This window comes from Silene latifolia, chromosome Y (assembly GCF_048544455.1).
Source record: "Silene latifolia isolate original U9 population chromosome Y, ASM4854445v1, whole genome shotgun sequence".
NCBI classification, from domain to species: Eukaryota; Viridiplantae; Streptophyta; class Magnoliopsida; order Caryophyllales; family Caryophyllaceae; genus Silene; species Silene latifolia.
In genome coordinates this window covers 417,474,514-417,499,742 of record NC_133538.1, presented here as the reverse complement: position 1 = coordinate 417,499,742, position 25,229 = coordinate 417,474,514, and the positions used below count along the sequence as shown (strand labels likewise).

Below are 25,229 nucleotides of genomic sequence, written 5' to 3'. Positions count from 1 at the left end.
TAGTTTCATCTTTTGGTTAAATTCTTAATGCTCATGCTTAGTCTTTTTTCATGGTTTAATGAATTGTTGCTTGAGTTTAAAGGGTATATGTAGATGGTTTAATTTGCATGTATCAACATCTTGAGGTGATAGTATTGGGTAGATATTGGTAAGAGAGTAAAAAAGAGTCAAGCTTTACCATTGTTGGGTTACTAAGAGAGAATTACATCAAGTTTTCCTTTAATATTGAATCTTGCATACTAGTTGTTTGTTGAATTGTCTCAATAGAAAGATTTTCAATCTTTACTCATTTTCCCATGTTTGTTTCCCAAAACCAATCCTTTTCCATCTATGTTTCCTACTAGTTGATCTTTGTTAATAGCCATTGTTTGTGTATTACCTTTTGTTAAGTTTACATTGTTGTTAGGATCTTGATTAGTAGTAGAGATCTACTTAGTAGTCAATAGCTTACAATTCAAGTTTTTAGTCTTAAACCCCTTCTCTTGGGTTCGACCCTTACTTCCCTTTACTACTACCCTTAATAGCATAGTGTAGAGTTGAGTTTGGTTTATAAATTGTTAATTTGATAGGTTAATTCTAGCTTTTTACGACACCTAGTTTTACGTTATCATCTGTACAGTAGGGAGACCACCACCACGACCACTCGCCCTTTTAGCAATCCTTCTTGCTGCTGATATGTCTGTGGACATGATGGGTAAGTTGTAGAATGCCACCCATGGTCGAGCTCCGATCATGGATATTCCTCGAGAACGTGAAACCTGCCTTGGCCCTTCATCTGGAACTTCTGATAGGGTTTCTGGTTGGTACCAACCGGCCCATTGATGACCCATGGAGTTTGGCCTGTAGTAGCCTAGTCGTCGTCTTATTGTGTCTAAGGCCTGACCTGTTGGGTGTGCTGCATTGTAGAGGAACACTGGCACTGTGACCAGTTGTGGGTTAGGTTTATGGAAAATATTTACTAGTGCAACGCTTTATGCTAGAGTTTTCATATGCGACATTATCTTTCTTTGTTTTTTTCCACCTTATGTATACTCGCCGGCTAATGTCTTAACGTTAGAAAGGGCATTTAAGGTTAGGCAAATTACCTTGAAATCGGTTGCCAATTTCCTTGGCAACGGTCTTAGCTAGCCATGTTGCCTCATCAAGGGAAGATCGAGCCAGAGGATTAATGAGAATATCATCTACAACGCCTAGCCTCGGGTGAGTACCCGATTGTAGCTGGAGGTCTATGGCCTGGTAGGCAGCATCGGCCATGTCAACGACGGTTTAAACAAGTGGGCTAAAAATCGGATTCCCGGTACTGTCATGGATGACATATGAGACTAATGTGAAATTAGCTCTGTTATAAACTCCATCTGAGAACCTGTTTACAATAGCAGTTTCTGGATTAAGTCTAGCAGCTCTTTCGATCGCATCAAGGGCTGTCTGGTTGCGTGATTCAGAAATGTAGACTTTGCAGCATAAAAGCATAGAATGGTTGATGCTTTTCTTCTTATCCTTCAATAAACAAGGGCAATCAGGTTGTAAATGATCTTACGTGTAAAAACAATTCTGATAATGTTTTTATTTAACTAATTTGATAATTTGGTTTCATTTTGGTCACCTGTCAGCTGATAAACTAGTCATTCAGCTTAGTTACGGGTCAGGTTAAATCAGATCAGTTATATTTGGGTAAGCCTTAATTTCGATCTTAGTTCATTCAGCTCAGGTTAATTTCGGCCACTGTTTTAACTGGTTTGAACTTTTTCAGGCCAGTACAGTTTTGATTCGAGTCAATGCCGGTTCAGGTGAGACTTCAGTAATAGAGTTGGACATCATTAGTTATATGTGAGCAACTTGTGGCGACAATTAAAATGTTTTTCATTAAAAATTTAATGTTTAAAATATTCAAATTGATAAGGTTGAATCGTGCAATAACTCTAAAGATTATAGTAAAATGGTGTTTATGTAAAAGAAATACGACTTTTTGTTCAAGTAAATCAGTTCGGTTCGGTTTCATCTAAGTTTTAGGTGTGATTCTAGTTGATCATTTTTGTTATTTGATCAGATGTGAATTTAAATATTTTTGATTAATTTTTCAAATTGAATAATGAGATAGAGCCACCGGGTGGTGCTTAAACTGAGCGCCACCCAGGGCATAATAGTAAATTTCTTGTATTTTGCAATTTCCCTCCCTTGCATTTTGAATTTCAAACTAATTAAAAAAAAGGGTAGTTTAGGAAATTAGAATTATATAATCAATTAATTATTATGATTATTATAACCATAAAAGAAAACTTTTAGGCGTAATTCACGTCAGATTTGTAACAATTTGGAAGCTGTTCATCAAACAAAGAAGACCACCGTCTAATCTTTCTAGTTATAGATCATGAATATGATCAATATTGAATTATGCATTTATGTGCACAAATTACTACAAAACAAGACTTAAAATTAGTTTAAGGGAGATTGTGATCGTAGGCGTGCAGACCTATCAAGTATGTCCGACAATAAGTTCGACCCGCTCGAGTTTTTACAGTGTCTTCTTCATCATGAATCGTATTGAATTTTCTCTTTCGTTCGCTTGTAGATGAAAAACTCAGTAGATGAAAAACGTAGTAGATGAAGAACCCAATACAATCATGAAGAAACATAATTATCGATCAAGATGAAATATTAAATTAACTTTTTTGGCGTAAAATATTATTTAGAAATTTTGATTTATTAAGGGCTTGTTTGGTTGCCAATTAAAATCATGGGATTTTAAACTTCCTAGGAAGTGTAAAACCATGATGTTGTTTGGTTGCCAAAATCATGGGAAGTAGAACTTCCCACATGAATCGAAAAGGCTACATGTACACGGGGTGTACAAACCCCTTGGTACACAGGCCTGTAGTAACGTGCCACGTGGAAAGTGGTAGGGACCATATGGAATCTTTTTCAATGGTTAATTCTACTACCTAAATTGAAATATTTTGAATTTGAAATTCAAATTTGAAGGAGTTGAAGAGTCATTTATTTTTATTAGTCTATCTATTTTTACAAAAAAAAAAAAAAAAATTATATTATATTATATTTTATTTTATGAATATTATTTTTAGTAAATACACATTTTCTTCCCCAAAACACAACCATCTTCTCTCCTTTTTTTTATCCCACCCATAAATCCCTCCACCACCGTCCGGCCATCTTCCGGCCACCACTGCACCCACCACCGGGAAAACGTGTCACCACCATGCTTAATGCCGGGAATATTTTACCTAATACACATTTTCAATTGCTCTCATTCTTCTCCTACTCAATAACTCACATCACTCTCCACCACCAACCTCCACCCAACACCTCCCGTCAACCAACCACCTACCATCATCGCTCCGACATCCTTACATTCCTACGCCCCTCACGCGCGACTTTAACCCGCCGCCCAATACCCCTAGCCGCCGCCACCAACACTACCGGATCTGATTAGCCAAAATAGGTTTTGTTTACTCGTCGGATGCTAGATTAAGAAACAAGATGGAGAAGAAATATTTATTGTGTATTTGCCTTTTAATGGCTGCCGATGATATGATTTTTATACAAAAATGTACAAGCTGCTGGGTTAAGACTTGGTCATATCCCAAAGATCCGATATTGATACGATATTCACAAAACTAGGAAATATACGATATTAATCGTGGTTGTAAATATTGCAAAACTAATAATACGGAAACGGAGATGTAGGGTTTTTATCGTGGCTGTTGTGATGTTTATGTATAAGTTCCGTGGTGATATTGTGGACATGTGGTGGTTGGCAGTGACTCGGTCGTTGTGAGTATGGCACGGTAGTCATGAGGTGATGCCAGCGGTTGTAGGGTTGGTGAGGGAGGAGGCCAAAAAGAAAAAAATTGTGGTGGTGCCATTGCTTTCGAGCTTCATCGGAAAGTGGTGGTTGGAGGACGGCGAGAAAAACGTACTCCGTATTGTTTAATAAAGTTGTTAATAATTAATATTATTAATTATTAATTACGTACGTATTTATTTATAAAACATTTTTAGATAATTTTATCATGATTATGATTAACGATTAATCAATTGATATCAAAATTAATTATAATTAACGTGATTGTGTATAATTTGATTAAAGATAGCTTAATTCAAGTTAAAAAGAACATGACTTTTTTTTAGATTAAAATAGAACATGATTAAACTTTAGTTAATTTAATTAAGGTAAACTTAACTTAATTAGACATAACTTAATTCGATTATAAAATTATACAAACATTACTTAACAAATAATATTTTAATTTTATTCATTAATTTCTAACTAAACATAATTAAACCTAACATAATTTATCAAAATTTCATTAAACTTAATATAATTAACTTTACTTGGACTTGACTAAATTTTACTTAATTAGAGTTAAATAAACTTAGTTAACTAGATTTAATAACTTAACATCATTATTCAAATATAATCAAAGTTAATAACTAAATTTAAGGTAATTATACTTGAATAACCTAAAATTTGTTAAGTCTAAATAAACATAATTTAGATATAATAAGTGATTCAATAAAGTTCATTATTCAAATATAAAGTTACACTCATATCAACTATTTAATTACAAGTTAAAGTTGATATGAGTTTCAATAATACGCATCCGAAACGTAATATCGTTATTTTGTCTAAAACTAATATTACATACTCCGTATTATACAATAACTTATTTTAATAGTAAATATATTAAATAAAGTCCTCACTCCTGACGAGTCTATCGTAGTTGCACTAAAACCAATCCTAAAATAAACCAAACCTAAAAATACTAAAACCTTAAAAACTCCCAATCCTAAAATAAACAAAACATAAAAACACTAGAACAAACCCTAAAAACAACCAACCCTAAAATAAACAAAACCTAAAAACACCCAACCCTAAAATAAACTAAACATAAAAACACTAAAACAAACCCTAAAAACAACCAACCCTAAAATAAACAAAACCTAAAAACACCCAACCCTAAAATAAACCAAACATAAAAACACTAAAACAAACCCTAAAAACAACCAACCCTAAAATAAGTCAAACCTAAAAATACTAAAACAAACCCTAAAAACAACCAACCCTAAATAAACCAAACCTAAAAATACTAAAACTCTAAAAACAGCCAACCTTAAAATAAATCAAACATAGAAACACTAAAACCCTAAAAATTAAATTGGAGGTAAAATGTGAAAAAGTAAATAAAAATGTTTTTTTTTTTGTAAATAAAATTTTTATAGTATATGATATGAGAGTATATAAATTATTGAATAAAATATGGATTAATAATATTATTATGACATGAAAAAGATTATAGATTTTAATAAAAACTCCTCCAACTTTCCCTCCTAATCCAAAATTTTCCCTCCAATATAACAAAATTTTCCCTCCAACTTTCCCTCCAAACACATGGCGGGCTACTAACGGGCAAAAGGTGGATATATGGATTGCTGAAATGGCGGATTCCTATTGGAGGAGAAGCGGTGGCGTGGATTAGTGACGTGGCAGACACTGTGCAATGATACAATTTTTATGTACATAATACGAGAGACGAATTTATGATACTAATTTAATCAATGTGATACGGAGCAATGATGTGTATGATACTAATTAAACATGAGTACTCATACATTAATATAAGTGTATGGTTTAAGTTAATATAACTTACATCTTATATAAATTATTACATATCCTCACTACTACAAAAAATAGCAAAGAGATCACTAATAAGAAACCTGTTATATTCTCAAACCGGTCTCTAAACATAAGAAACCGTTGATTTTATTAAACCGGTTTCTTAAAATAAACTAAGAAACCATGTTGAATTATAACCGGTTTCTTAGCTTTTTGGATTTATTCCCTCAATCATGACTTTATATCATTTTATTCCATTTTTATTGTTTTTGTTTCTTAGCACCCTTATGTCCGAGTTATCACGTTAGAATCCCACTTCTCGCCTCGTCGCCGCACATAGCCACCATCAATCGCTCTCCCCCTACTATCACTTGCTCCTCCTTCCGGCCCGGTTCCTAGATAATAGGTATTCATTTTTCATCAATTTTGTTTTAATTTTTTTAGGGTTTATGAATTATTCGATCTATTCGTAATTAGGTTGTTGTAGGATTTTCATTGTTGTCCTTCCAGCCAATTTCTATAGCTTTATTGTTGTTGTGTTTGAAGTATCAGACTTTAATTGGTTAGACTTGCTAATTAGGGTCGATCAATATAAGTGTTTTGGATTCATCTGTAATCATTTACTTTAATCGTCCTTAATTATATGATTGAATGCGAATTAGTGATTATACAATCGTTGATTTGCATAATTGCTGTTCTTTTCCTATTAACTCTCATAGATAATTTTGACAAATATTTGCAATGCATGTCTTATGCCCGACCTTTATCGAAGAAACCATTCAGAAAATGTGCAAGAGTGGTTGGAGAATGGAGAGGTTAAACATCAAAGAACATACCTCATACATAGTGCATTCCTACAATTAAACTTATTAGGCAAACGGCGGTCTTATGAGTTTTGTTTAATGAACTGTTTGTTGTTTCATTGTTGGTTATATACTTATATCAGACCTCAAAGATCACAGTTTGCATGAAAATAGTTTTACCATCTTTGCAGCTTTCAAATTAAATTGTTGACTCCATTATTTGGCTCCGAATACCATCGTTATTACTATTATTACTGACTTTATATGATTACAAATTTTCATTAAGAACGGGTATATCCGTTTTAAGCTTAAGACGGGTCAAGTATTTAGAATAAGACAAAAGCATATTGCCTAGGGAATCACAATTTATTTATCTTCTATGCACAAGTGAGATGATACTTGACCCGTTTTAATGTTAAGACGGATTAATGGAGACTTACTCTTATATGATCAAACGATAATGACTCCTTTATTTGTCATAATTTTCTTATGTTGACTTCTTAGTGGTATTAATTTATACATTTCAAATGAGCAAGGCGCTGTATCTATGTTGGGTTTGTTGTTTCAAATACTAAACAATACTGGTTTTTAAAGTCATATCGGGAGTTTTGGTAATAATCGGTCACAAGAGTTGGTTTTGCTTGGGCATGAGACTTGTAATTTTAATTAATACTAGTGAATAATATTTATAACGCTTTTGTATGGAACTAAATCAATGGGTTATTCTCCATTTGTTGACTTTGCAATTGTGTAAATTCCGGACATCCAAGTATTTAGAGCTTGCGGCAAATAAAAAAGCTCGTCACTCAATTGACTAGTGAAGTATGTGATATCATTTGATTAAGCGATATGTATTGATCGCTTACTTTCTGTTAACCCACACACCCTCCCCCAGCCCCCTCTTTTTCATTTACAAGTGAAAGTATGTGATATCATATGATTAACTGATCTGTATTGATCTCTTACTTTCTGTTAGTCCTTTTGTGCAGAAGTCACTGCAAAGTGCTGATTGCTCAACAAAATATGACAATTTTGACAGTCGGGTTCAAGCATGGTTGTCTAAAATTCAGGTATTTTGAGTGCAGGCTTTCTAGAATGTTGATGTTATGCTGAATAAATAGCGATGAACTACATCCGTCTCAACTAAATCTTAGAAGTATTTTAGATAAGTCAATGTGCTTATTGTTGTATTATCTTACTCTTTAGTTGGCTTTCTGGTTGGTTACGTTTACATAACACGTGACGTGGTTTTCGCATTGTGCCTGTGGATTGGCGGGATAAGTCAATGTGCCAAAAATACTCTAATAATATCTCTTGAAATCTGATTTCAGGATCAGACTTGTACATTGGCGGGATGTTACGAGTCACATCTACTTGTTTCGGGTATTATGTAATCTCCCTATCTTTTTTTTATGGCACTTTCGTGTAAGAAAACCTTTTAGAGTAACTCCATTACCACTATGCACCGTGTGTGTAGAGCACAGGACAATAAAGTATTCCGTCAAAGAATGATTGAGGAAGCTAGGGTCATGTCTTTACAACTAGTCTTATCTAAGAAATAAAACAATTGTTGGTTAACAACTAGTCTTTTAATTATGGTTGGTTATTTTAATATTGTTTAGCCTTTCGAAGAGCTAGAGAGATGCCTGTACTAATGTCAATTGCTCAAACCTTGTGTATAACCTTGACTTTCAGGGAGTTTTTACTGGTTGTTTTTGTCCCCTTTTGTGTAGGTGTGAGGCGAGTTTTATGACTTCGAGTTTGGCTACAAATAAGATGATGATTTCAACGTCAAAGTTAACTTCAAGAGTTGTTATTTTGCGAGATTATATAATAGGAGATTAGTTTATAAGAATTCGAATATAATTGTAAGATAGGTTGCTTGTGAAGTTGATGCTAATTATGTAATTTAATTGTTACTGTATATTTTAGCGATTATAATTTTATACAGGTCTCGAATTTTTTTAATTTCTATTTTTTTTTTTGTTTCTAAATAAAATATAAGAGACCGGTTTTAGTCCAAAACTGGTTTTAAAGATAATATCAAAGAGACCGGTTTTAGTCCAAAACCTAGGTTTCAAAGACAATATCAAAGAAACCGGTTTTGGCCAATAATAGGTGTCTTAGTCAGCGATCAAAGAAATCGGTTTTTGGTGATAACCGGTTTCTTTGATTTAACCAAAGAAACCGGTTACATATCCGGTCTCTTAGGCTAAGACACCTGTGAGCTAGAGACCGGTTATAAACTGGTTTTTTATAGCCTTTTCAACCGGTTTCCTTGACATTTTTTGTAGTAGTGCCTCTTAAGTTAGAGTTGTAAGTACAAAGAAACAACAACCTCACAAAATTAGAACACACATAAATAAGACTTTTACTATCCTATCATCGACCGTATACGATTATGTATGATCAATATGTGATCCTACCCGATCTTTCCACCAAAACGATCCTACGATGACTTGTATCATTTCCACTTTTTGGATCATGGGATCGTACAATTTTACGATCTAGATCACGTTTTAACAACATTGAACTTGGTTATTCTTGAATTTACTAAAGTTAACTTAACTAAGTTGATCTATAAGATAAGCGATAGCATGAGTTGAATGAATCGAACTCAATGAAGTTGAACTAAAGTAAGAGTTAATTTGTGTAGAGATGAGTTTGTAATTAACTTAATCAAATTCTTGAACCTAAGTTGACTCATTTCGGTTCGATTGATTCAACTTCATTTAGTTGAGTTGATTCAGTTCATGCGATTCAATTCGGTCTAACTCTGCTACTACTTCTCGTATTGATCAGCTTAATTTAGTTCAATTTAGTCGAACATATTGATCGTACATAATCGTATAAGATCGATGGTAAGATTGTAAAAGTCCTCAATTAAATTTATTTATGTTAAGTTATGTTTATTTAGTGTTATACAGATAATTGTTTGTTACCATAGTGATTAAATTAGTATCATATATTATTCTCTCGTATCATACCCATAAAAATTGTATCACTACCTAGAGCACGCCATGTCATTAATCCGCGTCACCGCCTTTCCTCCATTAGAAGTCCACCACGTCATTAATCCACACCTCCACCTTTCGCCCAATAGTATTAACCTCAGTTAATTTAAAGCATAGCTAGATTTAATTATCAATCCACACCTTCCCATTTCACCCATTAATAGACCACCACATCATCAATCCACACCATCTTATTTCACCCATTGGTAGTAGGCCATATCATCAGTCCACACCTCCCCTTCCACCCATTTGATAACAACATTATTTTAATTAGTTTTACTTTGTTTAATGAAAAGCAATTTTGATATTCGGTTTGAATTACATATATTTCTATTTAATTTTTTTTTATCAAAATCTTACTTGTCTAATTCATTCATTTACCACTTATGATACATTTTTGTATGATATTTTTTAAAGTTGTGAAAATTCATTGTTCCCGTTACTACTTTCAATATAATCGTTGTTATTGTTACGTTAAATTAAGTTAAGCCAAATTCATCTTAGTTAGTTATTTTTAATTTAGTTACAATAAGATAAGATCAACTAAGTCATGTTAAGTTTAATAAAATTTAATTTTAGTCAAGTTAACTTTACTTAAATTTAGTCATGTTAACTATTTTAATTTAGCTAAGTTAATTTTAGTTAAGTTAAGTTAATTTTTTATTTAAGCTAGCCATACCCCTTACAAATTTCCTAATATTTTAATATTTAAATAAGTTGTTGTATCAGATAAAATTATATTTTCTCGAAATTATACTACAAAACTATAGTTTCGAATCAGATAAGATCTAATTGTTTTAATTGCAATATCCATATCTGAACCAAAACCAACGATTCGGATCGGATATCCGATTCCAAACATAACTTTTTGATCGGATATCCAAAGTTTTAGATCGAATTCGGATAGAATGTCGGATCGGTTTGAATAATCGGATTTTTGGCTCAACCTTACATAAGAGTATAAGACTACTTTTGTAGAATTTTACCTTTATTCATCCGAAGCCAAAAATTCATATTCTAATCTCTACCTTTTTTTCCTCTGAGTATAACTCACTTCTTATTTTTTTGGGATATTCTATATGGTACCCCTCAATTTTTCGAGTTTCTACATGGTACCCCTACATTTTTTAAAACATACATGATACCCCTAACTGTTGTCATTATCACTAAGTGTACCCCTAAACTTTATTTTCCGTCAATTAAACTCAGTTTTAGGCGTTAAGTGATTATTTGGACGCGTAACCAAGCTTGTCATTTATCATCCCATGACATAAGGACTCTACTAGGCCTCAATATCCATCTTTGGACGTGATAATTTGGCAAGAAATCAATAAACTTTCCGTCAAAATTTTTTTAGCCCATATATATCAATAAATATTAGGATCGAGATGGATATTGAGCCTAATAGAGTCCTTATGTCATGGGATAATAAATGACAAGTTTGGTTACGCGTCCAAGTCATTACCTAACATCTAAAACTGAGTTTAATTGATGGAAAATAAAGTTTAGGGGTATACTTAGTGATAATGACAATAATTAGGGGTACCATGTATGTTTTAAAAAGTGTAGGGGTATCATGTAGAAAGTCGAAAAATTGAGTGATAATGACAATAATTAGGGGTACCATGTATATTTTTTTTGTATTCTTAATGATTTTTCATCCTAAATTTCTATTCTCATGCTCACGGTGACTGACCTCCATCGTTTCCCATCTCCATTTTCAATTCATCATCATTTTTTACCCATCTTTTATCTGAAGCCCCTTAATTATCTTATATTAAATTAACTTTGCTCATTTTTATCTGGAGCTCCTTAATAAGTGGCTTCTTTTCCTCTTTTCATTTTGCCTCACTAATGATAAATTTGGGACATTCGAAAAAATAGTGATAAGTGAGAACGGATGATAAATCGGATATTAAAAAAATGATTTTCGGTAATTGACTTAAGTAAATGATGACATCGTCATCCTAACAACAATTTTAAGTACATCCAGTTTAGAAGGTATACATTTGAGGCAAATTGTCGTTAGATTGATTAAGAACAACTATACGTTATACAAATAGAGTGATTTAGGTGACTTAATTACGTGTTTTGAGTATTCCGGTCATACAATACATGAATTTGATTTAATTTAGCACAAATTAACTTTAGTTAATTAAATAAACTTAAACTCAATTAAACTTAAATTAATAATAAGAATACCGCTTTTATCGATCGACAAAAGAAAAAAAAATATACAAATGACGAAGTCTTGATTAAATTTACTTAATAAAATCGTTGCGGTGGTGGTCGAAATCGTAAAGCTTGATTAAATTGAAGTTGCGGTTTAGGGAGGGGCAAGTTAGGCAACATTCTTAAGTCCACCACCGCTCTACGAGCCACCCACCGCCAACGGAACCTCCACAACGACCACTGCCCACCCTTCATGGCTAAAAGACCTTCCAAACATGTGAACACTAATGCCAAAAATTAATGAAAAATTTTGATGGACCATTAGTAGATCTGAAAACGAAACATTACACCACCATTTGTAGATCTCAAACGAATCTGGCGGTGGCCGTCGACTACTGGGTGGTTGGGTGGTGGTCGAAATCGTGGCTGGTGGTTGGTTGGTAGTCGAAACCGTGGCTGGTGGTTGGGTGGTGGTCGAAATCGTGGCTGTTGGTTGGGTGGTGGTCGAAATCGTGGCTGGTGGTGGTCGAAATCGTCGACTATAGGCGATGGTTCATGGCTGGTGGTTGGGTGGTGCGTCGGATGATGGTTGTGGTGGTGGCCGGTGGACATGGGTGGTTGAATTGTTGATATTGGGTTAGGGAGGGAGAAGAAGGGTCATGTGAATAAATATGTAAATATATGAAATAATATAAAGTTTGATTTAATTGTATATGATATAATATTTTTGGTATAAAAATAGTAATATTCTAAAAGTATAAGTTTATTTTATTTTCCCTCCAAAGCCAAATTTTCCCTCTAACAGAGGAAAATTTTCCCTCCTAGTTTCCCTCCAAACAAAAGATGGAATCTTTATTGGTCTTGCCATGTGTCGCATTATTACTAGTCAGTGTACAAAGGCCTTGTACACCCCGTGTACTCCTAACATCTTTGCACATGAATCTACTTCCTCCATTATGTGGGAAGTCATTCACCAAGCCCCCCCTTGGTCATTGGAACTTCCCACATGAATTAACTTCCCACATGCAAACCAAACACTTTTTGGGAATTCACATGAATTGGAAATTCATGTGAACTTGAAGTTCCCGGGAACTTTAGTTCCCTTATGTCAACCAAACAAGTCCTTAAGTATTTGACTTTAATTGAATAGATATAAATTTCCGTGACTGCCTTAAATCTTTGGCGCAAAAACGAAAATTAATATTCTATTTTTTCTTTTTCTTTTTCAATAAATTACGGTGGCGCCGAGATTTAGTGCCACCCGGTGGCGCCCTATCACCATCCTTTCAAATTTGGGTTTATTATACCAATAATTTTTAAAAAAGTTATTTCTTTTCGGATTTATTACACCTTTTTACCAATAACTTTATTGTATATTAATACTTGGTTCACTTTGAAGGTATTCCGGAACCTCAAGTTTTACTTCGGTTTTCAAAATTATTTTAGTCTTTATTCTCGATTTAAATTCTAAATTTTTATAAAAGAAATCCGGAATTCGATTTTAAAACCAATAAGTTTACTCGGCTTTTGTATTATGTTTCACTCCCCTTTTGTTTTTCACGTCTTCTTTTCTATTTTTTCGCATTGAGGTGTGCGTTCACCCATGGACGGTCCCAAAGGATGATTCATTGAAAGAATTATATTGCTAATTGATAACTAATTAAGGTTAATAGATAACAAATATGGGCAGGGAATATTTACATATTCTAAAGAATATTTTCATATTCTAATACACCCCCTAAGTCGAAGCGGGAGGAGATCGTATGCTGAGACTGGAGCGGAAGTCGTCAAAGAGAGCTTTTGGTAACCTTTTAGTGAAGATATCAGCGAATTGGTATCGTGAGGGCACATGGAGAACTTGAACTTGGCCAAGTGCGACCCTGTCCCGAACGAAATGAATATCCATCTCTATGTGCTTGGTTCAATGATGATTGACAGAGAGGTATATGGCACTTATGTTGTCACAATATACAATCGTTGCCTTGAATAAAGGGCATTCAAGTACAAGTAGGAGGTTCCGTAGCCAACAGGACTCGGGTACAACATTTGCTACACCGCGATGCGATACTCTGCGGCGCTGGAACGGGAAATTGTTGCTTGTCTTTTGGAGGACCATGATATTAGATTGTCACCTAAATAAACACAGTAACCAGAAGTTGAGCGCCTTGTGTTTGGGCACCCTCCCCAACCGTCAAAGTATTGGCGGAGGAGGACGTTACACTACTACAAAAAGATGAATAAGTAACGCATAATAGAGAACGGTCAAATAAAATAATCATTCTCTAGAAATAAAGAGAACGCTTTTTCCTAATAGGTGTTATGTAAAAAGAAGAATAGAGAACACCTCTTATTTTACCCGTTCTCTGCAATTTTCTTAAACTAAAATTTCAAATTTAAATATAAATATATAATGAAAAGCCTATTTGTTCACCCGCCAGGCCGCCACTCTCAAAAAATTTCTAAAGTACTGTAAATTTATAAGTTGAAAAAAAGTAAAACTAAAAACCACAATATTACCTTTTACAAACTCCATTTCTTTTTACTGCATAACTTTATTCTTTCATTTCTCTAATCTCCCTCACTCTCACAAACCACCCATACCCACCTTCGGTTGAGACCTGCTGCCAACCGACTTACTTCGTCGGACGCATCACCACCGTGCATCACTGCTTTCCGCATCTTCATCTGATTCAAAATTTCTAGGTTTTGCAAACCAGATTCCAATTAGGGATTTTTTATTTTCTGTTTAAATTGCGCTGATAAATAGAGAAACTTAATTATTTCTTTGATAATTTCAGGTTGGTATTGCTATTATGAGGTCCTTATTGTGATAAACCCTAGAAATTGGGGATTATAACACCAAAGTGCAAGTCAACGAAAATTGATAGAATTGGTAATTGTCTTATTCTTTCACACCCCTTGCATTCAATTCTATTGGTATTCATATTCTCTCTTGAGTAATCCGTATATATGATGAAATTTGGCGTTTTTAATAGATCTTACTTCGTATATGTTAATTTTTGTTTTATATTAATTAAGGCATCCAGACTATTTGTCTCCTATGATTATGTTAGCTATTACCTCGATATAATTTTTTTGTAATTGATGAATAGGAGGTGTGATATTCGCTGATGATTGTTGTGTAATTTTTCATACTGGATGTATGGTTTTCTTTCAACTCTTGCTTATTGATTGAAACGGGTCTTATTCAATTTTCTATCTATTTTTTCTTCTGCCTTTTACCCCTCCTGAATGTGTAGTTCATATTGATCCAAAGACTTAATGGTGTATAACTCAAAGATTATATAATTTGCTAAGAGCGATTGTGGTTTGAACCCAGGTAGGTTAAAAAATAAGAATCGGTGATTGATCATGGAAGTTGCAAGATCTGATGGAAATGATGTCAAGGTACCCAATTTATTACAAGTATGAGTTGATTTATAGTATTAGCCCTAATCTGTAACAAGTATGTGGTGTTTTGTTTGTATTACTCTTGTTCAAAAGATGTCAAAGTCTGTTATAGTGCGACCTTTTTCATCGTTGATTGCTTTGGTATGTTTAGATGTCAACACAATCCGCAAAAGTATGGGGTGATTGTTGCATTCTATGACAGAGTTGGCCAAGTGCTTCTATTTTGTAAAAGTTATTTCTATTTTTCATGTTTGTCACTCTAATTTTTAACAGCTTCAGAAGCCTCGGATGTCACAACTAGAATCATCGACGTAACATTCTGTTTCTTTTCAGTAACTTGAAGGATGTACTGCCAAGCCAATCATCCTTTGATATCAAGCAATATAATTGTAAGCTCTTGGAAAAAATCCGTTGACTATATTATTGCTGAAGTCAGTTGAATTTGCTTTTGTATTGCCAAGCTAAGGTATTTTATAAACTTTGACACATGGCGACTGGCGAGCTTGCCTTGGTAAATTTAATTTGAGAACCATATACTATGCCCGATTACAACTTGTGTATTTTGCTTCTGATCAAGAATCAGTACACCTTATAACTATCTATTTAGCTCACGAGTCACGACATTATAGTTAGTTGTTTCCAAGTAAGTGGCATCATGACGCCCTTGTTTTTGCCTCATTACAATTATCAGCTATGCATGCAGAGGTATGGTTGCAGGTTGCAGTGTTCTGCACAGACCTGAAGCCATGTTTTAGGGAATAAAAAAGGACACGCAACAGAGCTCAAGAGTTCAAATGATGCTTTAGCTCGAGAAAGTAAAGCATTGTACCAGGGGTGCTTCAATTGGAGCTAATGGCATAGTTGTTCCTTCTTGTTGCATTTGTAAATAGACGCTGGTATAAAGTATATCTTTTTGTATGTAGAGAAGGGTGTCTTTAATGGTTATAACTGATACAGTGTATTTGTCCAAGTAATAAAAATGCCTACTTTTTCAAAATTTGTTTTCATGGTAAGATTTGTGTTTGTTAATTTATATTATATATGTATATTGCTTTCATTGGGTAAATGATACTAAAATTTATTTATTTAAAAAAAAATTAAAGAACTGTGATCTGTCTTGACTGTTCTCTATTATATTTGATAGAGAGCTATTGTCGTTGATAACCGTTATCTAAAGTAGGAGAAACATAACGCCTCCCATTAGTAAGGGTTCTCTATAGCGCATAAAAACAAAACGCCTTCCTCTACAGGCGTTTTCTAATGTTTAACATATAAAACGCCTCCCCACCCGTTCTCTATAAATTAGAGAACGCTGAGTTGGAGAACGCCTATGGGGTGTTTTCTAAAGCCTATTTCAACAGTTCTCTATGTTTTTTTTGTAGTAGTGTTAGGTGAAGGCCGTGATAGGAAGTCCCTTGAATGTAGCGGATTATTCGTTTCAGTGCACTAAAGTGGGCTTCACAGGAATCATGCATATAGAGGCATACTTGTTGAATGACGTATGATATATCAGGCTGTGTAAAGGTTAAGTATGGAAGTGCACCTGCTAAAGTTCTATAGAGTGATGGATCAGCGACAGGTTTACCGCCAGAGGCACTGAGTTTGGACTTTGTATCGACAGGAGTTTGAGGAGGTTTACAGGCCGACATGTTGGCGCGAGCAATAATCTCATTTTCATATTTCTGTTGATGAAGAAACAACCCATTTTTGTGTCAAATAACAGCCACACCGAGAAAATAATTCAACGGACCAAGGTCAGTCATGGCAGCAGCAAATTATGATCGAAGCTTGTCAATAATTTGTGTGCGCAAGAGATAAGACGAAGAGGCAAGAATGATATCATCGACATATAATAGAAGATATGCAATATTTGTTCCAGCCCGAAAGATAAATAAAGAGTTGTCACATTTACTATGATGAAATCCGATGGTAGAGACATATGAAGCGAACCTCTTGTACCATGCCCGGGGAGCCTGCATAAGGCCATATAGAGATTTTTGAAGAAGGCACACATGGTCGAGACGTTGAGGATGATGAAACCCAGGAGGCTGATACATGTATATAGTTTCAGCGAGATTACCATGAAGGAAGACATTCTTCACATCGAGTTGATGAATGGACCACCTTTTAGAAACAGCCATGCTAAGAATGGTGCGTATTGTTGCGGGTTTAACCACGGGACTAAAGGTCTCGTCACAGTTGTTCGGACCTGCCATTGACAACAAGACGAGCTTTGTATCGCTCTAAATCACCATTAGACTTGAATTTATGTTTAAAGAGCCATATGCACCGAGTCATATTAACGTTAGGGGGAATGGGAACAAGGACCCAAGTCTTATTTTTAAAAAAGAGCATCGATTTCATCGATCATGGCGAGTTTCCAATTCTGGTCATTAAGTGTTGCTATAGGCGATTTTGGTATCGGGGAAAGCCTGGTAGTGACACAAAGGTCAAAAATTGGTTTAGGCTTATAAATACCGTGTTGGGCTCAGGTTGTCATTTAAGGAGACGGAGGTGGAGGGGTGGACTGTTCCGAGACTGGTGGGGACTGTTCTGGTGACGGTTATGTGCTCGACATAGGCGAGGTTGCTAGGTTGAGTTGGCTAGGCTGTTTGTCGGGGAGACAGGGGACCGTGGTGAGGTAGGGGACCGTGGGGAAGCAGGTTGTGAGGTCGTGGTATTGGGGTCAAGGTTTGGTTGGTTGCTGGCCGTGTGGGTGGTGAGTCAGGTAGGGTAGGTAGGGTGATGTGGTTGTGTCAGTTTCGAGGAAGGAATAGGTGGAGGGCGGGTGACTTTGGTTAGTGGCATAAGGAAAGACCGACTCATCAAACGTCACGTGTCGAGCAATAATGATTTTCCGTGAGGATAAATAGGCACTTGTATCCTCGATGGTTCGACGAATAGCCCAAGAAGACACAAGCACTAGAACGGGCAGCAAGTTCAGGGAAAATGAGGGTAGCAAAGACAACCGAATGTGCGTAGGTGACCATAAGAAGGGACACGATTGTAAAGAGATGAGGTTGGGGAAATAAGACGATTTGCTTTGCTAGGTGAGATATTACGAATGTATGTAGCAACAGAAAGAGCATGGTGCCACATAGATAGTGACATTTGGGCGTGCAGGAGAAGGGTCCGAACCATATTATGTATGGTACAGATCTTTCGTTCCGCCTTACCGTTTTGAGGAGAGGTATGGGGACAAGAGAAGCAAAAACTAATTCCATTTTGTTTGAAAAAACCGTGTAAAGTAGAATTATCGAACTTACGACCGTTATTGCATTGACCGTTATTGCATTGAAGGTTCTTTATAGGACTGTCAAATTGAGTTTTAATTAAATTGTGGAATGGTAAAGATATGAGAGACTTATTGGTGATGGGAAATGTCCACAAAAAAATTGTGGAGTCATTTAAAAATAAGACGTAATAACGGTGACCCATACAACTTATAACAGACGATGTCTATAAATCACTATGCACAATATCAAAGGGCAATACCGAAGTGGAATTAGAAGGTGAAAACGATAATTTAATTTGTTTGCCTAATTGGCAAGAGTGACAAATAAAAGAGTTTTTCAAACTCGAACAAGAAATAGCTTTATTCCGGCATAAAATATTAAAGATAGCATGGCCCGGATGAGCAAGACGTCCGTGCCAAGTAGGTGATGAGACAGCAACAAGAGCTTGTGGTGAGATCGAGGCAGGGGAGGGCGTGGTGAATAATGGATATAAATCGCCCGAACTACTCCATCTCATCAGGCCCTTCCCCGTCCGATAATCCTTCACAGTAAAACCAAATATGGGTCATGGGTCAAATTCGATAGAAACATTATTGTCGGTGGTTAATTTCTTGACAAAGATCAGGTTCTCTTTAATATATGTGGAGCATGAAGGACATTTTTTAATGTGAGTGGGGATGGGGAGGCAAAAGAGTCTTAGCTCCACAATCGAGTATTGGAATCTCGGTACCATTTCCGACTACAATACTTCGATTATCGCTCAAATTAAAATAAGACGAGAGGTTACCTTGATTCGACGTCATGTGGGACGAGGCACCGGTGTCCATATACCAATTGTCATCAGGTTGTTGCAGCGTAACAGTTTGCATTGCGGCTGTAATATCACTAGGGACAAAAGCTCCTTGCGGTGTCCCGATGGTGGAAGGTTGAGCGATGAAAGCTTGTGGAGCCTGCTGGGGCCTAGGTTCAAGAATACCTGGTCCATGGCTTGGTGCAGGAGGATTAGTCCATGTCCGTGAAGGTTGTTGTCCCTGGGATGGGATTGGGATTGCTGCTGCTTAGTTGATCCGCCACCATGTTTGCTATTTGACCCTCCATTGCCATTGTTTTTGCCCTGATAATTTCCACGATAACGTCCCCCTTTGTTCTTATTGTTGTGAGAACGAGAGGAATTATTACCGCGGTTATTATTAGAGGGCGGGTTATTAGAATCACCATTGGAGTCGGTCTGAGAGGCAAGCAACGCGGATTCAGTTGAAGAAGAAGATGCTTTAGCACGGCGAGATTCCTCGAGTGTGAGCATCGATCAAGCTTTGTAAAACGGAGGGAGGGGGTCACTCTGTTAATGATAGTAGCAACACCATCATACCCATCCGATAAACCGGCGACAAGTTGAAGAACAAGTCGATTGTTAGAGACAACAGCGCCGACGTTAGCCAATTGATCGGCCAACATGCCTGACAGTAGGAAGAGACATTAGGATAATTATCCATATGAGTTTGAGAAAATTGTTGTTCAAGGAATACACCCATTGAGTTTGTGTTGTCATTGAAGATGTCCTTGAGACGATCCCACGCGCCTTGAGCCGTTGCCTTGGTTCCAAGACACTACAACGAAAACGCGGCATAGTGACGGACATACTGACGGAAAAAACAAGCCGTCAGAAAACACGGGAAACTGATGGATTTCTGACTGAATTTCTGTTTCCTGACGGAGATTCCGTCAGCTATAATTGGCGCGTTGACTAAGTCAATGGCGCTAAAAAACATTTGACGGAAATTCCGTCAATATTATGCTATTACTGACGGAATTCCCGTCAGATGACTCTCATACACAGCGTTATGCAGAACAGCTGTTAAATAATTGGGACATCCGGGCGTACTACAAGACTGTCAAGGGCTTTGACGAGAAAAACCGGATATTTGGGACCGGAGATAAAGGGGCCGAAATATGGTATAATCCTCCTACTAACAAAGCTGGTCGTCGGTCTTTCTCTTATGCTCCTATCATGATTTCACAGCTTTCCACCCAAATGAATGATGAGCGAGCCGTTCGAATTGCTCTTGAAAAAACCGTTCGTGAACAGGTCGAACAAATGGCGGCAATGCAAAAGGCTTGTGCTGATATGCAAGCATCCCAACCCCCAAACACGTGTTCACAATTTAATCCACAAAGGCGGGACGACTTTGCGGATGATGGACACGGGTTTGGAGGTGGTAGTTTTATTTCCCCTGTAGGTTATAGCCTTTAGTTAGGTTAGTATTGTCGTCTAGTAGGGAGTATGAAAAAACATTGGTGATTTGTGTTTAATTAGTAAGACAATATACGAATTTGACCGACTTTATATGTAAAAAATTTGCGTTCAATTCTCTTTGGTTGCCTCTCTTGATTCCCGTAATAGCGGTTGACGTGAAAATGGATTCCCGCTTGGCGGTCGACGATTCTATATGTGTTTTGCAGGTTTTGGTTGTATTTGAAACAATGCAAATAGGCATCGTGGTTGTATTTGAAACGATGCAAAAACGCATCGTGGCTGGGCAGCAAGCTGTTTTTTCCGGCCCCTGTTTTTTAATAAAACTGACGAAAATTCCGTCAGGATTGACCAAAATACCGACGGAATTTCCGTCAAGGCTTTTTTTCCAGATTTTCCAGAAATCACAGTTTACTGCCACGTGTCCAGTCTACTGACGGAAATTCCATCAGGATTGACCAAAATATTGACGGAATGTCCGTCAGGGCCCATTTTTACAGAATTTTTGAAAACCCGCCAAATATGCCACGTGTCAAGCCTGTGGCGGAAATTCCGCCAGGAAATCCGAATACTGATGGAAATGCCGTCAGTTGTATGCTGGTATTAGACGACGGTTATTCCGTCAGTTATCCGTCATTATTTCTGTTTACTGACGGAAATTTCGTCAGGAGAGGTATTTTACTGACGATAAACGCTGACGTACCATACCGACGGAAACTCCGTCAGGAATTTTGTTTTACTGACGGATTTTGCCCTTTACTCACAGATTTTGTCTGTCAGTTTTTCGCGTTTTCGTTGTAGTGAGATAGTATGAAGGAGATCGAGAGAGATGGTGTTGTAAATCCATTGCTTTACAATGGCGTCGAGACGGTCCCATTGCTCATTCTTCTTTGGGAGGAGCAACATGATCAGCAACGTCGACGGCACGAGCTGTGTTGAGGAACAACTCAGCCCACGATTCATAGTGGACATTCTCGGTTTCCAAAGTGATTTGAACATAGTTCTTGATATTGGAGACGGAGAAAGCAGGATGGAAATGGGTCGTTTTTGAGGACTCGGCACAGGGAGACATGGTGGGATGCGAAAAAGGAAGAGAAAAGAAGGTAGGAGAGTAGAAGAAAGGAGAAGGAAGCAAGGTTTTTAGAGGATCGTCGTTGAACCTGATACCATGAAAGAATTATATTGCTAATTGATAACTTATTAAGGTTAATAGATAACAAATATGGGCAGGGAATATTTAGATATTCTAAAGAATATTTTCATATTCTAATATTCATGTCAGCCAACCCCAAATCATTTTGGGATTACATACACATTGTAGAGTATGTCGTCTTCCTTTTATTTCCTCTTTTTCCTTCTATCTTTTTTCCCACTATCTCCATCCTCCTCCTAACTTTTCTTCTATTTTTTTCCCACCTCAAAGATGATCTTCTTATTCGCACCAAAAAAAAAAAAAAAAGATGATCATGTTAATCATCCTCTCTCAAATTTTTGATGACTAAAAAATAAAACAGAAACAAATTATGTGACACATGGTAGATTGGTAGATGAGGGATGACTAGTGGGTACAAGGGCCCAGGTTATACTTCCTCTAAAAATAGAAGAAGTCTTCCTCTTTCTCCTTTTAAAGAGGATATCCAAATTGATTCCACATTGAAAAGGACATCTTTTTTAAAAAAAAAAAAGGTGTTAAAAGGATGCATCATCCTTTTCAATATGGATACTCTAAGGCTCTAATGTTGTTGATGTTGTTATTGTTGGGTTTATTATACCAGCTCTATTTGGACTATCGCTGCTACTCCGTAATTGCTAATGCTAAAAACGGCGAACAATGTTGAAAACTTGCTAATCAAGTGACTTTGTCACGGTACATAAATAAATACGGAGTACTCCATAACTAAAAACAATAAGTCTTGCTTGTGACGGGTCGGATCTTGCGACGGATATTTTGTGAGTGAAAATGGGTAGAGGGGACAAGGTGGGCACCCACCCCATGTGCTCCTTCTCTCATCTCCTATGGGTTTTTTGTGAGACAATATGGTACCCGTCTCTTATTTGTGACGGATACCCTCCGTCACAAATAAGAATTTGTGAACTAAAAAATGGTCAGACAAACCAACCAAACGATAAAAGATAAATAAATACGGAGTACTCCATAACTAAAAAATGGTCAGACAAACCAACCAAACGATAAAAGAAAAAAAAAGGATATTCTCTCGTGTACCCCTTAACCTTTTCATTTTCTATGATATACCCCTCTTTTCATGCAAAAGAACTTTGACCGTCAATAACTCTTGGCTACAAATTCAGAATACGATAATTTTTTTTCCACATTGACCGTCTTTAAGAGATCTTCAGTTTGAGAAAAAAAATTCACCGACGTCTCAACTCGTAGTCGGGAATTAAGATCGGTCAAAGTTTATTCGTTAAAAAATGTTTGACCAACCATAACTACCGGCTATGAGTTCAAAATGCGGTGATTTTTTTTTTCAAATTCAAGGCCTTGACGAGATAATTTGTTTGAAAAAAAATTTACCATTTTCGGAACTCGTAACAGAGAATTATTGTCGGTCAAAGTTTTTTTTGTGAAAAACGAGGGGTATACCTTAGAAAACAAGAAAGTTCAGGGGTACACGAGAAAATATCCCAAAAAAACAAAGCGTCTTGCTTGTGACGTACTATATCCGTCACAAGCTGAAGACGGATACTCCTCCTCTCACAATAAAGCAAGTGGGAAGGCAAGTGGGTAGGAAATGGAGCACCCATTAATAATGCCACTTGCTTTTTGTGAAAGGGGCACTATCCGTCTTCAGCTTGTGACGGATAGTGCTCGTCATCAATGAGAATTTGTGAAGAAAAAAAAAAAAAAAAAGAAAGTCAAGGACAAACGGACACGCTTGTGAGTTTGTCACAATGCAAGTACAATGACGAAGCTAGTTGAACTGAGTCACGAGATGTACGTGTTTTTAAATTTGATATACCCGACAACTGCAAATTATCAAGGATTAAAATGGCAAGTTATGTTTAGCTAATTAAAATTGTAACTCAAGTTGAATACTACATCCGATCTCAATTAATTACTCTCTCCGTACCAGACCAATGATAACACTTACCTAATATGCCCGTACCATACCAATGGTAACATTCCTTATTTGGTCCGCAACATTACCAAATTATCCTTATATTCATTTGATATTTACATAAAATGTCACTACATACTTCACCTACCAACTCACAATTAAACTCACAATTACATACCCCACCTATTTTCTTCCCTCTTTACCCCTTCTTTTACCTTCTTTTCTTAAAAACCCTATTTTTTACTACGTTACCATTTGTATGGTACAGAGGGAGTATTTGTTTACGGCATCACAAGGCCAAATAAGTTGGCTAGTTTAATTTTATGGCCATTTTCGACTCAGGTGTCCTAATTTTTCGAGGTGGTTTAATATATAGTTATAGCCTTTCACTACTTGCCTTTCAAGCTTTCATCCGAGAACGAAGGCGAAAGTAGTTGCTCCTCTAATCTCTAGAGACTCACCCCAGTTCTCTTACTGTAAAAAAAAAAAAAAAAAAAAAAAAAAAAAAGAAAAGGAAAAAAACTAGGACAAGGCAAAAAAAATCTGGAAAGAAAGAGATTTAATACTCAACAAACAACAAAATTAGAGATTTAATATATGTCATTTGGATGGATTGAATTATTGACATGTAATACTTTGTAAAGAGCAATAAGTTAGCTTGTAATTCAGTTATTTAAAACCTTATTTAGCATCTAAATTAGTACTCCCTAACTTTAGGGGAAGAAAGTGAACTTATATAACACCCTCTAACTTTTTACTCCATCCATTCCGGTAATTTTTGTGGTGGTTGTTGGTGGATGATAATGTGGCTCATAATAAATATGTATGATCATCAAATTACCTATCAAAATACAAAGCGTCCATCACAAACTTGTGACGTACACTATCCATCGCAAGCTTGTGACGGATATTGCTTCTCTCAGAATAAGACAAGTGGGAGGGCAAGTGGGGGGAAATGGAGCGCCCTATGGATAGTGCCACTTGCATATTGTGAGAGAGGTGTTATCCGTCTTGAGCTTGTGACGGATAGTGCCCGTCTTCAATGAGAATTTGTGATCAAAATATTTTTAATATAGAAAGGTAAAGAAAAGAATAAGACACTAAAAAATGCAATAATTAAGTAAGCAAAGGACCGTGACCGAGGAAGTAATTAATTACTCTTTATAAGATTATAATCAAGGTGTTTCTACATTTTAGCCTAAAATTAAAAGCAGTTATTAGCAATGAAGAAAATTATACCTTAGAGTTGGGGATGGATGCCATCTTATCTATATTAATACAAAAGACAATACTCAATCTTCAGCGCGCCACGTCATTAATGCAACCTTTTTTTTTTTTTTTTTTTCTGGAAATTCATGTTATGGTGGGACCCGTTAGTGTGCAATGTATTTATTTCTTCAGATTTCCGTCTTTTCAAACATGCGATAAATTCCGTCTTGCAACAAATTCTATGAAGTAATATTATGAAAAAATTCTATGAATTAATATTATGAAATAATTTTATACATTCCGTGTAAATAAAATTAATAACATATACGCAGAATGAATTACAAATGGGAGTAAATGAAATTGAATTACATAATTTTTAAAACAAAATTAAATTATAATAAAATTACATAATTATGAGAAG

The 25,229-nt window shown here is 36.0% G+C and overlaps 3 long non-coding RNA genes across 5 annotated transcripts; 2 read left to right on the top strand and 1 right to left on the bottom strand.

Annotated features, from left to right (window-relative positions):
• Positions 1 to 603: 603 nt before the first annotated feature.
• LOC141626502 (uncharacterized) lies at positions 604 to 24,865 on the bottom strand. The gene is made up of 3 exons (XR_012536082.1): positions 24,839 to 24,865; positions 1,086 to 1,497; positions 604 to 919 (listed from the first exon to the last, which is right to left on the bottom strand). It is a non-coding gene; the product is annotated as an uncharacterized LOC141626502 (long non-coding RNA).
• Positions 7,389 to 8,403, top strand: LOC141626500 (uncharacterized). Its single transcript, XR_012536081.1, has 3 exons — positions 7,389 to 7,505; positions 7,767 to 7,818; positions 8,169 to 8,403. It is a non-coding gene; the product is annotated as an uncharacterized LOC141626500 (long non-coding RNA).
• LOC141633123 (uncharacterized) lies at positions 14,168 to 16,029 on the top strand. 3 transcript variants are annotated; one of them, XR_012537925.1, is made up of 5 exons: positions 14,168 to 14,324; positions 14,420 to 14,514; positions 14,962 to 15,029; positions 15,306 to 15,421; positions 15,736 to 16,029. It is a non-coding gene; the product is annotated as an uncharacterized LOC141633123 (long non-coding RNA). The 3 variants fall into 3 exon arrangements; XR_012537926.1 differs by having other exon boundaries at positions 14,216 to 14,324; positions 15,366 to 15,421; positions 15,736 to 15,862; XR_012537927.1 differs by having other exon boundaries at positions 14,216 to 14,324; positions 15,366 to 15,421; positions 15,724 to 15,806.
• Positions 24,866 to 25,229: the final 364 nt, after the last annotated feature.